General features: G+C 32.3%; 1 protein-coding gene across 3 annotated transcripts in view; it reads right to left on the reverse strand.

Moving 5' to 3' along the window:
- The window catches only part of CACUL1 (CDK2 associated cullin domain 1), an 84,854-nt gene that overhangs the window by 35,143 nt on the left and 34,745 nt on the right, over nucleotides 1–14,966 (reverse strand). The window lies entirely within an intron of this gene.

A 14,966-nucleotide genomic window follows, 5' to 3' on the forward strand; every position in this document is an offset into this window, starting at 1 on the left:
AAAACCTAGATGAAAAAAGCATTAAGATTATAGATATAAGCTGACCTCTTACCATGATTTGTAAAGTAACAAAGGCAAAATAGTACTGAAACTTGATAGCTGAATGAAGTGAAACTTTAGTTTTGAAGATTATAAACATTAGAACAAAAGTTAGAAAACTCTCTACTACTAAATCTGTGACAAATTATATAGTTCAGTTAAGAGACTTTAAACATATATATCATGTTTAAAAAGGTTCATTGAAAATTTGACTTCTTCCTAATCAAAAACATTTATTAATGTTTAAATAAAATATGCTTAAAAGTTCAATTATTACTGAATTGCAATACTATCTTCAGCAGCTCATCTTGCCCAACGCAGGACAGAAAGTCAAATGTGAACAAGTTTGAGAAGACTCCATACGATATGAAATCCCAAGTCATAAGCCTACCCTGTGAAATAACACCAATGCCACCTTGCATTTTACATTTTCTTTAAATATAATCCAAATACATATACATTTTCATAAAGTTCTCTAAGAAGCTCGGGCAGTCTTAACATCTGACACTAGCTATGCCACTCTGGTACAAAGATATTTCACCTGAATCTCAATGTCCTTATTACTATAAGAATGAGAATCATTTCCTTACCTCCCTTTCTAACTCATTAGGTTACTTTGAAGAAATGGCATTTGTCATTATTTTATAAATAAACAGACGGAAAGAATAGCAATGCCAAGTTGATGCCACCTGATTTGGAGGCTCACCAAAGGCCCTTTCCTCTTTAGTCCATTCAGCCACAAAACATTCACACAAAGTGAGATCAGCTATATAAAGTAGAATATATATTATTTTCTTTATTTGGTCAAAGAACCCAAATATCTTTTTTCTCATTAATCTCCTTCATAAAGAAACCTTACATTCTTTATAGTAGTAAGAAAATATAACATCTCATATTTATATAACACCCTAAGATTGTGCTAAGTACTTTTCATAATTATTTCAATTAATTCTCCTAACAAAGCTATGAAGAAGATGCTTTTATTTTTCTTTTACAGATGAGGAAATGTGGTTCAAAAAAACTCTGGGCAATCACACAGCTATCTGAAGTGGTATTCAAAACCCAGGTCTAGGTTTTCACTACAATACCACAGTCTCTTTCTGAGAATTAACTAATTGCAATCCTGTCTCCTTCACTTATTAGTTGTATGATATGGGTCAAGGCACATCCTTTGTACTTCTCTGACTCACAAGACAGTTACATGAATCAAGTGAGATTATATAAAAGCACTTCAAAAGGTATTAAGTACTAAACAAATAAGATAAATTTTATTTAAGTAAAATTTTACAATAACAAAACTCAATGCAACCAGAATTAAAGAAAATATTAGGGGGGGGGTTGCATAAGGATTTCATAAGCACCTGATAACAAAGATGTATGGAAGACAAAAAGTTATTCCCCAGTAGACAAACAAAAGATATGAAGAAATCACTCTCCAAAGAATATAAGATTTTTATTCCTCCTAAATGTAATAATTTTGTTTGTAAGAGTAACTCTGAAGTTTTACTTAAATTCCAGAAAATTAGCAAAAACAACAAGTAAGAATCTAAGTGGGAAGAATTACTGAAAGATAGGAACATTAATACACTACTAGTGGCGCTATGAATTTATCCATCTATTCTAGAAGCACATGGGAATTATAAGCAACTAAAATGGCCCAAAAATCCTATTCTTAAACATATTAAACAAGCAAAACTTAAGTCTAATGGACAATAAAATATTCAAAGAATCATTTTTATAGTAGCAAAGAACTAAAAACAAAATAGATGCCATCAACTGAAACTAAACAAATTGTGATGAAATGCAAACATGAAGGAATATTCCAATGTCAGAAAAAAATAATGAATGCAAAAACTTCTATGAACTGAAATAAAGTGAATAGAACCAAGAACACTAAATATATCAATATAATTTAAACAGAAAGAACAATTAAAATAGAAATCAAACACTATAATAAAAATAAGCTTGAACCCTCTACTTCCCAACTTCAGAGGATTATGGATGTGGAATATCAAACATACTAAGAATTAACTATTTGTTAGTTCTACTGAACTTCTTTGTTTTCTCTTCTTAATTCCATATTATAATACATAATAGTCTTGGTGAGGAAAAATATATTAAACAAAAAATAACAATGATGTAAAAACAAAAGAATAAAAAGAAAATGGAATTGGCTTGTTACAACTTAAAAAAAAAAACCTACTCTTAAACAGAATATATTAAGTTTACATACTGAAATTGAAAAAAATAAATAAAAAGAAAAAAACAAAGGTTAACAATTTCTAACTAAAAACTATTTAGCAATCTTCAAAAAACTGTAAGAACAGAATGTCTTCCAATAATAAGTGAAGGAGCTTAAGAAGTAATCAAATTAAAGCTAAAGAAACAAACATGCTTTTGTTTCTGCATTTATAAAACATATAAAGATGAGCTGAAATGGTCTTTGAAATCCTTTCCCATGCTAACATTCTTCCCCCCACCCCACCCCCGGAAGCTGGGGTTAAGTGACTTGCCCAGGGTCACACAGCTAGGAAGTGTTAAGTATGTGAGACCAGATTTGAACTTGGTTCCTCCTGACTTCAGGGTTGGTGCTCTATCCACTGCACCACCTAGCTGCCCCGCTAACATTCTTTAATTCTAAAAAATACCTAAAAACAAGCCCAGTTCCTTGATACATACATACATACATACATACACACACACACATATATATATGTATGTATATACATATATATACACATACACACACATATATATACACACACACATACATATATACACATACATCTCTCTCTCTCTAATGATTAAGATTCCCAAAGACTAACAATAGTTTACTCTTCCATTCAATGCAGTCTATACAAAAAGTAAGAACAGTAATAATAATTATTGATAATGTGATAATATAACTAATTAAATTATAGGCATTATTACTACATTAAATAGGGCCTACTATGTAACAAGCACTGTACTATTATATGCTTTACAAATTATTATTTCATTTAATTCTTTAAAAAAAAAACTCTTATAAGGTACATGCCATTATTTTCGTCATATTACAAAGGAGTAAACTGAGTTAAAGAGAGGTTAAGTGACTTGCCAAGGATCACAGAACTGGTGCAGTGTCTGACACCCTATTTGAGCTCAGGCCTTTCTGATTCCAAGCCCAAGGCTCTATCCACTACACCATCTAAGCTAGCTCAGGAAGCCTGAAGAGGGTCTTGTAAGAAGCATCATCATTAGTTATGGGGACAAGAATAAACAAGTCTGATTATTACAATTAAAAGTGTGTTGGGGAGATAGTAGTATGAAGTGGAATCTGATCTTAGCCCCAAATCTCAAACCAGGAACTGAAGCATCCTTTGCCTCTTTTAATATCCCCAGTTTTTAACTTGTAAACTTTTTGCTTACAACCATGAAAAATTTACCTTACAGGAGAGAGCATAATCTCAAAAACAAATACAAGAATAAAGAAAAACCAAAAGGGGCAACTTCTGAGAAAACAGAAGGGACTAAAGTTGATCGTTTACATGATGGGAGAGAAGACAAGTACACTTTTAGAACTCTGGGTCAAAGAGGTAGTTAATAAAGACCAACACACAAGGTCTAGGGGCAATTTTCATTTTTTTTTTCTTTTTAATGATTTTAAGAGGAAAGAAAAGGAAGGAAAAAGAATTACATTAGGAAAAGAAATCCATTAGTACAAATAATTGGAGGGCCTAAGAAGAGTATACAAAAACATGGGGGATAAGGTGAAGCCTTATTGGACCAGACAAAGGGCATAGATAGATAGATAGATAGATAGATAGATAGATAGATAGATAGATAGATAGATAAATGAAGTTTGTGTAAAAAAAATACAACAGAGAAATATGTAGGAATAGAGAGGAAAGAAAGAGGCATTTAAGAGAGAGGAAAGTGAGGAAGAGAACAGCCCCAAGAACAAACTTTTTAAACTTTGAAGCATAGATCATAACTGGGAATTTTTTTTTTTTTTTAAAGAAAAAAGGAATCAAGGGAGTGCTGATGCTGGAAAAAGGCCACACAAATCATAGAACATAAATATAATGGAATATTACTGGGTTGTAAGAAAGCATGAAAAATGTAGATGAACAAATGTAGAGTGAAGCAAGCAGAGCCAAGAAAACAATATACTGTACACATTAACTACAAAAGTATAAATAGGACAATACAACATATAGACACCAAATAGTACAGGATCTAATTATGTCAAAAAAAAAATTAATTGAATTACATGGAGAAACAGAAGAACTATAAAAGTTGAAGATATCAATGATCACCTTTCAGACTAAACCAAATCTAGCAAAAAATAAGACAGAGGTTAGATGTGAATAAAATTCTCACAGGGGATCTTGCCTAATCATTAAATAGGAACAGAAAGGACTATCCATATTCATTAATTACGGATGACAACATTTATAAAATATGGTATGTGCGAGGGCGTTACAATGTCAAACAAATTAGGAAAAGTAGGAAAATTAAAACATACTTTACTGATTACAAAATAATTTTCTTAAATAGGCTAAATACTTTAATCCTAAATATTGTTGATTCAAAAAATAAATCAATTAAGATATAATATTAAGGGAAACAAAAAGGAATTGGGGAGGATGTGAGATTTAAGGGTCACATTTATAAATATTTCTAAATACTTTCATAACAAAATAGAAAAGACTGAGCAGTGAACCGAGCATAGACTTTTTTTAAAAAAAAAAGTTGAAAAAGCAACAAATTTTAAAACTTCACATTAATACACACAGAGAAAGAAATCAAAACAATAAATAAAATTATCAACAAAAAATCATTTAAAAATCAAATGGAGATATTTTAGTGAAATAAAAAACTTATCTAATATGACAATAAAAAATTTCTAATATGAACAAGCAAAAGAGGATTCACAAAAAATGTAGAGAAAAGGAAATTATAAACAATTTTTCTGAATCACATGCTAACAAAATTGATACCTATAAAGCAGAACATTTAAAAAAATACAAAATACCCAGATTATGTATTATTAGTTTACTGTCAGAAAAAGAAAATGAGCTCCCAAATAAAAAACCTGGGACTTGATAGCTTCACCAAGGAATTATATCAAATAATCAAAGAAAATTTCTGAGTCAAATTTTTTGCTAAAACAGAGCAAAAAAGGGTTATAAACTTCTTCTATTAAAAAAAAATTATCTTGGCAAATTAATAAGATAAAAAACAGAAGAAAAATAGAGAATAGTCCTAAATAATATCAACAGAAAAAATACTAAATAAAATATTAACAAAGAGACTACAGAGTATTTTAAATATTATATGCTATGACCAAGAATTCAGAGCTGATTCACGATTAGGGAAAGTGTGTGTGTGTGTGTGTGTGTGTGTGTGTGTGTGTGTGTGTGTGTAAACAGTATATTACATTATATATTAATTTTTTTAAAAGATCATATTTATACACCAATCTAAAGTTTAGAAAGTGCTTTTACATATGTAACTCACTTGATCATAGTAACCCTAGGACATAAATGTTATTATTATCCCCATTTTACACATGAGGAAACTGAGGCAAATTAAGTGACTTGCCCAGGGTCATACAGCTAGTAAATCTGAGGCTGGATTTGAACTCACGTCTTCCTGACTCCAGGTCCAGCACTCTATCCACTTCGCCACCTAGCTGTCTAAAAAACAATAAAAATTATATGATTATATAATTAAAGGCAGAAAAAGCTTTTGTTAAACACCCATTTCTGTTTAAAAAAAAAAAATTAAAATTACAGGCACAAGTGGACCCATAACAAGTAAAAGCTTTTCCAATAAGATAATCAGCAATAAAATAAAACTTAATCCAATTCTATAATTTTATATACTTCTAGAAATAAAAACTGTAAAACAATTTAGGACAATACATTTTTGGACACAGGAAAAAAATATCAGATGATAATGGTTTAACTTCACCAGGGATTTAACTAAAAATTAATAGCAACCCTTCCTATCTTCACAAAAGCAGGATATAAAATAAATTAATACAAATCACCAATTTTTCTGTATATCACCAACAAATCCTGTAGCAAGAGACAGAATGAAAAGTTCCATTCTAAACAAATACAAAGTATGCAAAATACCTGAGAATCCATCTACCAAGACACACAGAGGATTTATAAAAATTTATGTATAATTTATATAAAAATACAACTCACACTCTTAAAACATTTTTAAATAATTAAAACAATATTAACTGCTAATGCCTGGTTGGACTTTATCAATATAATGAAAATGACACTACCTAAATTAATTTGCAAATCCATTGCCATACCATTCAAACTATTACAAAACTAGGGGGGAAAAAACAATCTGGAGTCAAGACAAGATTGACTGATTAAGCATTTACTATGTGCCTGGCACTCTTAGGCACCAATGATACAAATAAAGATAAAAATGGCTCCTGTCCTCAAGGAGCTCACAATCTAATGGGGGAGACAATATGCAAATATCTATATGCATTCAAAATAAACAGGATAAACTGGAGGTAGGTTAATTTCAGAAGAAAGGCACTATGGAGAGGGAGTAAGAAGACGACTAAAAAAGTAGGAATGGGTCATGTTATAAACAGCCTTACTAGTCAAACTGGATTTTATATTTGATAGTAATTTAACAGGGAGCCAAAGGAATGTACAGAAAAGAGGAGAAGAAAGGCACATAGGTATGCCACACAGACCTATGCTTCTGATAGCTCAGAACTGCTTTTGTTTGAAGTTGGGGGGTGGGGGGGACAGGGGGAGGCAGGAAGAGACCATTCACACACACAATGGGGATGTAACAGTGATATTACTTTTAAAAAAAGAAAGAAAATATGAAAATCAATGAAACTTTTAAAAAATGTTCAGAAGAAAACAAAAATGTTCCCAGAAACAAAGAAGACAAACTTGAAACTCCAAAATTATCATGCTAAATTTTTCAATTATTTTCTTGATCTAGTTTCTGTAAGAGACGGGCTGAAGAAAAGGGAAAAAAAAAACTTAATTTAATGAAAAGAAAAGTGTGTAAGTAATTTAGAAAGATTTGAAATAATGAAACAGTGGTAGGTTGAATTCAGTAAGGAGAAATTTGGAAAAAATTTAAAGGACAATCCCCCAGAACCAGATACTAGTTGGTTCACATTAGGTCTGTATATTGCTAGAAAAATAAAATCAAGGACAATTAAAGAGAACTAAAGATGATCAAGGAGGAGAATAAAACCCGATGAGATAGAATCAAAGATACTAAGAAAGGAACAGACAACAATGATAATAGCTAACATCACTATAAAGTTTACAAAGAGCTTGATAAATTTTATCTAATTTCATCCTCACACCAAATCTGGAAGACAGATTCTATTACTATTTATCCCCATTTTAAAGATAAGAAAACTGAAGCTGATGAAGAAATCAAGTGACTTGGAAAGGATCACAAGGTTAGTCAAGTGTCTAAATCGAGATTTGAATTCAACTTCCTAACTCTATGTCTAGCATTTTATCCATTATGCCACCTAGCCGTCAATAAGTATAAATAAAGGCAAATAAAAGCAAAATAAAGTACAATTAAAGAATACAAATTGGCAGAATGGCTAGTGAGGCAAACTGTTAACAATCAACAGATTGGAGAAGTCAAAAGGAGGTAGGTTTTACTTTGGAGTTCAGACAAAGGAAACTGTGTGAGTTCCATAATAAATTTTAGGCAAATGCTTAGGATTAAACTACAATAAAGGAAAGGGCTGAAAAAAAAATCTCAAGGCAACAGAAAATGGGGAAAAGTGCGTGGTAACTTGCACTAATTATTTTATATTTTTATTCTGCTGTGTTCAACATGTAGTTTGATCTACTTCCTGGAGTAGGTAAAAGGTCATAAGTTGTAAATTGTTAGGGAGAATGTAAGTTTCCTAAGGTAAAAATGAGGAAGGATTCAATGCAAGAAAAAAAAAAGTATCTGAAATGAAGAAGGAAAGATCTGACCCTTTTCACAATGTTGGATAGTAGGAGAATATTACAAAGAGGACAAAAGGAAGGAAAAGGACAGCTGTAAAATTTAAGCTTAAAAGGAAATTTTAGATCTCTTTTTGAAAAGGAGAGATCTTGAAGTTCTAAGAAATAAAAGCTATTTGTCCTCTTAAGATTGACAGTCAAAAGCTTTCAGGGTAAAAGATCAGGGTAAGAGGAAGAATTAGTAGTAATTGATAATTTCCCTATTCAGACACTGAGACAGCAATTTAAGTATATAACAATAAAAGATATCCCTTCTTAAATCCAAGACAAAGAGAACCACCTAAGACTTAGCAAAACAGATAAACCACCCATTTCTGATAATTCTGGAGTCACAAAGGACACCACCATAATAGTATTAATCAAAATACACTACTATCATGACACCTCAGCCAAGAAATTGAAGATCATGGGGCACAGATTATATTTTCCTCAACGTCATCCATTGAAACAAGAGATACAAATCTGTATCAGATTACTTCCTGACTAGGGGGAGAGGAGGAAAAAGGGAGGGAGAAAATTTTAGAATTCAAAATCTTATAAAAAATGAATGTGGAAGACTATCATTACATGTAATTGAAAAAATAAAATACTATTTATATAAAAACACAGGGAAGAAAGGAAAAGATAGAGAAAAGGAAATACAAATGCCATTATCGGATGTAACTTTCTTAGTCAACTAATGACTTCCCAAATATAATGTTTTTTAATTTTTAAACTAAAAAGAATGCTTAAGACTGCTTCTGTGTATCTCCTAAATTACACAGTCTAGATTTCAGAGAGAAGAATGATTGTGACACTCAACAATTCACAGGAATAAAATTCAAAAAAGAATTTTAAGTAGTAAAACCCATGACCTCCTATACATATGAACAAAATCTCAAAGTTTAAGCAATGAACAAACTACAGATTCTAACATAAAGTGGAAAGAGGAAAGGTATATTACTGAGATCTCTTTGGATGAAATCACTAACTGGATCATCCCCTAGAATGTATTTCCTACTTTTGCTCTGCCTCAGAGTTCTTTTTTTATTCTTTTAAAATACAATTCAAGTACTATTTTCATGAAGCCTTTCCTAATGTCCCTGATTGTTTTTGCCTTGCCTCCCTAAGTACTTTATATATATTTGAATTTATGCTGGGGTTTTTTTCATACATACTTGTCTTTCCCACGAGAATATAAGTTCATCAACAGTACCCCTCTCCCAAGTCATTCCCCTGAATTAGATATATTCTCCTTTCCTCATATTAATCCCTCTTGATGAATCAATTCAACTCCACACTTTTTCTTGAGTCCTCTTATAATATTGCCAACTGTACTTTGCTAAGCTTCGCCTTAGATCATTCCCACCATTCCTTTTGCTCCTATAGACAATGCTATCAAATGAAGGTGGAGAAAAACCACACATCTATCCTGACTGGGTCTACTACAAATTAATGTGATGTAACCCCAACTTGGCCTTAATTGATACTAAATAATCCTTTTACATCTCCCTAATTAATCTATTATCCCCCCCCCCTTACTACAGTGGCTCTTCCAAACCTCCCATATATATCTCCCTCTCTGAACACCTCAGCTGAGAACTGTCTCATACTTTTATAAATGCATCAGACCATCTAGTTCTATAAACAAATTTTTCTTGGAACAGATCTATTCTTCTACAAATAATAGAAAAAAAGTTTAATAAATGATTCGTTAGTAATTATCCCATACAAACAGTTGAAAAATTAAGGAGTAACTATCTAGTATTTTGATTGCAAGAGTTAAGACAAAAACTTCATGTATCAACGATTACTAAGCATAGCTGATCATTATTTGCAGATTACTTTATTTGCAAATTCATTTACTCACTAAAATTTGTAATCTTAAAATCAATATGGTGCTCTCAGTTACACCCAGTGAAACAAAAAAGTTTAAGTTACTTAATGTACAAGATGGATATACTGGCAGCTGAGATTAAATAAGGCAACATTTTTATCTTGTTTTAACTTTCATATTGCAAATAAGTGTTTTTTACAGTCTATTTAGTGCCATTTTTCAAAATTCTTATGTTTTTGATGGCAATTTCTCTATTTGAACTGACCCTCTAGTATAGTACTGAAGTGCTACCTAGTATTAAGTGAAAGAAGGCAACAAAAAGTCAATCTAAACATTTTTTATCTACTTAGTCTTTCTTGTAAAGCCAACCAGGCCAAATTATCTTTAAGGAAGCTTTGGAGTGTTCCTAAACTTGATGAAAGCAGCACAATACAATTTACAAACAAAAACGTGTAGAGAATCTCACAATCACAAGGAATCCCTTTTCAAATCCTAGATTACATTTCCTCAAGCTTAGCATCAACTATCTTTGATAGGAATACATCTACTCCCTGTTTTATGTTTTGCCCAATGTTTTTGATCAAAATGAAAGTCAGTAGTTATTTCTATTACTATGCCTTTCAAGAAATCTCAGAAGTTTACACTATATAATTATTGGAAGAGAATATTTAGCATGTTATTTTGTTCTGCTGAATCAAAAGCCTTTTCATTATCAATAATAACTACAATGGAATTTTGTATTTTCTACACCATTCAGGCAAATCCATGAAGATGAATGATAAATATGTGGTTCAGAGTGGAACTTGTGAAGTCTGTCTGTTCCCTAATACTCTTAACATTCATGATATCTTTGACATATGATCCTCAAAGTTTTTGTAGAATGGTAAAACAATAATATAGGTCAATAGTTGTTAATATTCTCTTGGTTGCCAAGTGAGTTGATATTTTTTTCTTGATATTAATAAAGTTAAATTAATCAACTCCCCAGGAAAAAATCCCCAGGACCAGATGGATTCACATGTGAATTCTACCAAACATTTAAAGAACAATTAGCCCCAATGTTATATAAATTATTTGAAAAAATAGGGGATGAAGGAGTCCTACCAAACTCCTTTTATGACACAGACATGGTACTGATACCTAAACCAGGTCGATCGAAAACTGAGAAAGAAAATTATAGACCAATTTCCTTAATGAATATTGATGCCAAAATCTTAAATAAGATATTAGCAAAAAGACTTCAGAAAATCATCTCCAGGATAATACACTATGATCAAGTAGGATTTATTCCAGGAATGCAGGGCTGGTTTAATATTAGGAAAACTATTAATATAATTGACCATATTAATAATCAAATTAATAAGAACCATATGATATCTCAATAGATGCAGAAAAAGCATTTGACAAAATCCAACATCCATTCCTACTAAAAACTCTTGAGAGTATAGGAATAAATGGACTATTCCTTAGAATAATCAGGAGCATATATTTAAGACCGTCAGTAAGCATAATATGCAATAGAAATAAACTGCAACCTTTCCCAGTAAGATCAGGAGTGAAACAAGGTTGCCCACTATCACCATTACTATTCAATATAGTACTAGAAACGCTAGCCTCGGCAATAAGAGCCGAGAAAGAGATTCAAGGAATTAGAGTAGGAAATGAGGAAATCAAACTATCACTTTTTGCAGATGACATGATGGTATACTTAGAGAACCCCAAAGACTCTGCTAAAAAGCTATTAGAAATAATTCAGAATTTCAGCAAAGTGGCAGGATACAAACTAAATCCACATAAATCCTCAGCATTTTTATATATCACTAACAAAATGCAACAGCAAGAGATACAAAGAGAAATTCCATTCCAAACAAATGTTGAGAGTATAAAGTATTTGGGAATCCATCTACCAAAGAAAAGTCAGGAATTATAAGAGAAAAATTACAAAACACTTGCCACAAAAATAAAGTCAGATTTAAATAATTGGAAAGACATTCAGTGCTCTTGGATAGGCCGAGCGAATATAATAAAGATGACAATACTCCCCAAACTAATCTATTTATTTAGTGCTATACCAATCAGACTCCCAAAAAACTATTTTAATGACCTAGAAAAAATAACAACAAAATTCATATGGAAGAATAAAAGGTCGAGAATTGCAAGGGAACTAATGAAAAAAAAAAGTCAGATGAAGGTGGTTTAGCTGTACCTGATCTAAAGCTATATTATATAGCAGCAGTCACCAAAACCATTTGGTATTGGCTAAGAAATAGACCGGTAGATCAGTGGAACAGATTAGATACAAAGGACAAAAAAGGGTACATCTATAGCAATCTAATCTTTGACAAACCCAAAGATACCAACATTAGGGATAAAAATTCATTATTTGGAAAAAACTGTTGGGAAAACTGGAAATTAATATGGCAGAAATTAGATATGGATCCACACTTAACACCATATACCAAGATAAGATCAAAATGGGTCCATGACTTAGGCATAAAGAGTGAGATAATAAATAGATTAGAGGAACAGAGGATAGTCTACCTCTCAGACCTGTGAAGGAGGAAGGAATTTATGACCAGAGGAGAACTAGAGATCATTATTGATCACAAAATAGAAGATTTTGATTACATCAAACTAAAAAGTTTCTGTACAAACAATACTAATGCAAACAAGATTAGAAGGGAAGTAACAAATTGGGAAAATATTTTTAAAAGTAAAGGTTCTGACAAAGGTCTCATTTCCAAAATATATAGAGAACTGACCCTAATTTATAAGAAACCAAACCATTCTCCAATTGATAAATGGTCAAAGGATATGAACAGACAATTCTCAGAGGAAGAAATTGAAACTATTTCCACTCATATGAAAGAGTGTTCCAAATCACTACTGATCAGAGAAATGCAAATTAAGACAACTCTGAGATACCACTACACACCTATCAGATTGGCTAAGATGACAGGAACAAATAATGATGAATGTTGGAGGGGATGTGGGAAAACTGGGACACTGATACATTGCTGGTGGAGTTGTGAAAGAATCCAACCAATCTGGAGAGCAATCTGGAATTATGCCCAAAAAGTTATCAAACTGTGCATACCCTTTGACCCAGCAGTGCTACTACTGGGCTTATATCTATCCCAAAGAAATACTAAAGAGCGGAAAGGGACCTGTATGTGCCAAAATGTTTGGGGCAGCTCTTTTTGTAGTGGCTAGAAACTGGAAGATGAATGGATGTCCATCAGTTGGAGAATGGTTGGGTAAATTATGGTATATGAAGGTTATGGAATATTATTGCTCTGTAAGAAATGACCAGCAGGAAGAATACAGAGAGGCTTGGAGAGACTTACATCAACTGATGCTGAGTGAAATGAATAGAACCAGAAGATCACTGTACACTGCAACAACAATACTGTATGAGGATGTATTCTGATGGAAGTGGAAATCTTCAACATAAAGAAGAGCCAACTCACTCCCAGTTGATCAATGATGGACAGAGGTAGCTACACCCAGAGAAGAAACACTGGGAAGTGAATGTAAATTGTTAGCATTAATATCTGTCTGTCCAGGTTACATGTACCTTCGGAATCTAATGCTTATTGTGCAATAAGAAAATGGTATTTACACACATGTATTGTATCTAGGTTACATTGTAAGACATGTAAAATGTATGGGATTGCCTATCATCGGGGGGAGGGAGTGGAGAGAGAGGGGGGATAATTTGGAAAAATGAATACAAGGGATAATATTATAAAAAATATATAATAATAAAAAATAAAAATAAAAAAATAAAGTTAAAGAATTTTTTATACACCTTTGGTATATTTCTTCCTTCAGATACCAAGTGAATGGAAACTTCAATGCCTGTCATCTATATATACTTGATCCTACTAAGTAGATGTTTTCCCATCTTTGTTCTTGCTAGTGTTACCTTCTATAAGCATTCTGGCATTATACTGGAATTCCAGCGCCAGTGGCTTTATTCCTTGATTATAAAAATTGTAAAAATTTTTGTCGTTCATCCCCTCTCCCATTTTTCTTCTAGTTGTTGTCCCTTTTCCATTTGCCTCTTTAAGTACCTCAGGTTGCCTTTGCTTTCCTGGATTTTTTGCCACTGGTCTTAACTTCCACTGCTTCATGAGGTAACTACTTATAATTAACCAATATCATTATTTATAAAGTAATAATTTTTTTGTATTTGTTTTATTTAGTATTTGTGAAATACATAATTATCTGCAAAAATATTATGAAATTAGTTTATATTCTAAGCTGATGTTATCTCTGATTACATTTCTCTCTACTAGGAAGATTTTTAAAAAGTGGAGTTTTTTAAATGACTTTTTAAGACTTTTAAGTCTCCCAGTTATAAATAATGAGTGTTAGAATTCTTACAAGGTTTAGTTCACACCTTTAAAGGAGTTCAAACCTTTAAAAGAGCTCGCTCATTGGTCCTTTAAGGAGCTCCCACAAGGAGTACCCACAAGCACATTCTCTGGGAAGATATAAGGAGCCAAGATTCAGAGGGGAGAGTCAGTCTGGATTGAGTCAAGGAGAGGACTTCTTGGGAGAACTTCAGGGAAGCTCAAGGAGATTCAGAGTCAGGATTCAGTGGATTCACAAGTCCAGCAGATTCACAAGTCTAAAGGAAAAGCCTGTTCATGGACTTCCGGGAGATTCATAACTAGGATTGAATTCTGGGAAACCCACAATCTCACACTCTTGGAGACGGAGTCTGATTCATTCCCACATCTACCTTCATGCTGGTTGGAGGCTTTGGATTCAGAGGGAGCTAGAGACTGAAGCTGGCTTGAGATATTCTTTTTTTTTTTTTTTTTTTTTTTTTTTATTTTATATATATATATATTTTATAATATTATCCCTTGTATTCATTTTTCCAAATTACCCCCCCTCCCTCTATTCCCTCCCCCCGACGACAGGCAATACCATACATTTTACATGTGTTACAATATAGTCTAAGTACAATACATGTGTGTGAATATCATTTTCTTGTTGCACAATAAACATTAGAATCCGAAGGTACATGCAACCTGGGCAGACAGATATTAGTGCTAACAATTTACATTCCCCTCCCA

This window comes from Sminthopsis crassicaudata, chromosome 2 (assembly GCF_048593235.1).
Source record: "Sminthopsis crassicaudata isolate SCR6 chromosome 2, ASM4859323v1, whole genome shotgun sequence".
NCBI classification, from domain to species: Eukaryota; Metazoa; Chordata; class Mammalia; order Dasyuromorphia; family Dasyuridae; genus Sminthopsis; species Sminthopsis crassicaudata.